We start from the raw sequence: 2,791 nt of genomic DNA, 5'->3' as shown, positions 1-2,791 counted from the left end.
CCATTCATCTGCAGATGGACATCTAGGTTGCTTCCATGTTCTGGCTATTATAAACAGTGCTGCAATGAACATTGGAGTACATGTGTCTCTTTCAATTCTGATTTCCTTGGTGTGTATGCCCAGGAGTGTGATTGCTGGGTCATATGGCAGTTCTATTTCCAATTTTTTAAGGAATCTCCACACTGTTCTCCATAGTGGCTGTACTAGTTTGCATTCCCACCAACAGTGTAAGAGGGTTCCTTTCTCTCCACATCCTCTCCAGCATTTATTGCTTGTAAACTTTTGGATAGCAGCCATTCTGGCTGGCGTGAAATGGTACCTCATTGTGGTTTTGATTTGCATTTCTCTGATTATGAGTGATGTTGAGCATCTTTTCATGTGTTTGTTAGCCATCTGTATGTCTTCTTTGAAGAGAATCATTTGATTCTCTACATTTGAATCATTTCTAATGAGGTGGATGAAACTAGAGCCTATTATACAGTGTGAAATAAGCCAGAAAGAAAAACACCAATACAGTATACTAACACATATATATGGAATTTAGAAAGATGGTAATGATAACCCTATATATGAGACAACTGATCTTTGAATGTATAGGCATAAAGTTGTTTCTATTATTTATATTCTTAATACGTCTATGAGTAATTCCCATTCTGAGTATTGTTTATTTGCAAGATTTTTCTTGATTATTGTTACCTGATGTTTCCCTTTTTAGAGAAGCTTTTTAAGGCAGCTTTGACTCTGTTGAGCCTCTCAACTTTATTTGTATTGCATTAATACCTGGTTGTATTAGTCGCTTTCTTTTATTTATGATTATTCTGTTTATTTTGCTAACTTCTTAAACTGGCTGTATACTTGTATACTCATTGCTTTTCCTTTTTATGTAAAGTCTACCGCATTTAAGGCCTCAGTGGATAATGTTTTCCATATCCCGTAGGTTTTAAGACTTTGTATTTTTGTTATCTTTCTGTAATAATGTTGTTTTTAAATGCCATGTGCTCAGTGAGTGATATAAACACAATGTGAATTTGTTTTCTAATAAAAAATTTTGAAAATTAAAAAAATATATTCAGAAAGTGATAATTTCACAAACACACAAAGGAAACTTACATGCTGGGCGAGAAAACTACAAACATTTACATCTTTGCATGTATTCAAACATACTGTAATTTTTCTATCTTGGACTCCCTTTACACTCTTTTATTCTTTCAGAAAAGTCTAATACAGCCTTCAAGATCCAACTTCAGTTTCTTTTTCTTCATTTTATGCCACCCCTCCCCCACCCTGCAAAGGGTATCCATCAAGCTTTCTTTACACCACCACTTGTACAAATGTCTGCATTCGTGTTCAGTCGCTCAGTTGTGTCCAACTCTTTGTGACCCCATGAACTAAAGCCTGCCAGTCTCCTCTGTCCATGCAGTTCTTCAGGCAAGAATCCTGAAGTGGGTTGCCATTTCCTCCTCCAGGGGATCTTCCCAAATCAGGGATCAAACCCACGTCTCCTGTGTCTCCTGCATTAGCAGGTAGATTCATTATCACTGAGCACAGGGGAAGCCCCTACTATGACACTATTAAAAATTAAAAAGTAAATCTTACATACCTACTATGTGCTGGAAAATGTTTTATAATTTCATTTAATCATCCCTAGGATGTACTAATGATTTTGCGGTGTTGCATGTGAGAATATTGCACGTTACAGAGGACAAAGTAACTTGCAAAACATGGATACTGCTAGAAAGTGACGAAAACAAGATATGAAGCCCAGTAGTTTAGTCACTAAGTTGTGTCTGACTCTTGCAACCTGTGGACTACAACCTGCCAGGCTCCTCTGTCCATGGGATTCTCTGGCATGGAGAATCTGAAGTGGGTTGCCATTTCCTTCTCCAGGGGATCTTCCTGACCCATGGGGTCAAACCCTGGTCTCTGACATTGCAGGCAGTCTCCTGCATTGCAGGCAGAGTCTTTACCATACCAGAATCTAAATTTTTAACCATTCAGGAGATATACTGCTTTTAAAAAGTGTGTGTGTGTGTGTCTATGCACATAGAACCAAGAGTGTCAAAATACTGATAACTGTTGAAGCTGGCTTCAATGGGAATTTACTATACTTTTCTCATATTTAAAAAATTTAAAACCTGCAAACATACATGTCCTACTCAATATTCTTTTCTGGAGTATTCTATTTTTTTTTTTTTTACTTACTTATTTGGCTGTGTTGGCCCCCTTCTTAGTTGCACATGTAGGATCTTCCATTGCATCGCACAGATTCTCTCGTGTGGCATGTGTGCTCAGTAGTTGCAACAAGTGAACTTTGTTGCCCCAGAATGTGGATCTTAGTTCCCTGATCAGGGATCAAACCTTATTCCCCTGCATTGCAAGGTGGATTCCTAACCACCGGACCACCAGGGAAGACATTTTTCTGGAGTATTTTAAAACAAATCTTAGACATTGCATCATACCTTTTGTAGTTGTTGTTCAGTGGCTAAGTCGTGTCCAACTCTTTATGATCCCATGAACTGCAGCACGCCAGGCTTCCCTATCCTTCACTATCTCCCAGAGTTTGCTCAAGCTCATGTCCATTGAGTTGGTGATGCCATCCAACCATTTCATCCTCTGTCGTCCCCTTCTCCTGCCTTCAATCTTTCCCAGCATTGCTCAGCATCAGGGTCTTTTCCAAGGAGTTGGCTCTTTGCATCGGTTGGCCAAAGTATTGGAGCTGCAGCTTCAGCCCTTCCAATGCATATTCAGGGTTGATTACCTTTAGGATTGACTGGTTTAATCTTGCAGTCCA

The sequence above is a fragment of the Moschus berezovskii genome, chromosome 18, assembly GCF_049115385.1.
Source record: "Moschus berezovskii isolate FMDL1 chromosome 18, NW_MosBer_1.0, whole genome shotgun sequence".
Classification (NCBI taxonomy): Eukaryota; Metazoa; Chordata; class Mammalia; order Artiodactyla; family Moschidae; genus Moschus; species Moschus berezovskii.
The sequence above is the reverse complement of the archived record's forward strand: the minus strand, read 5'-3'. Positions refer to the sequence as shown.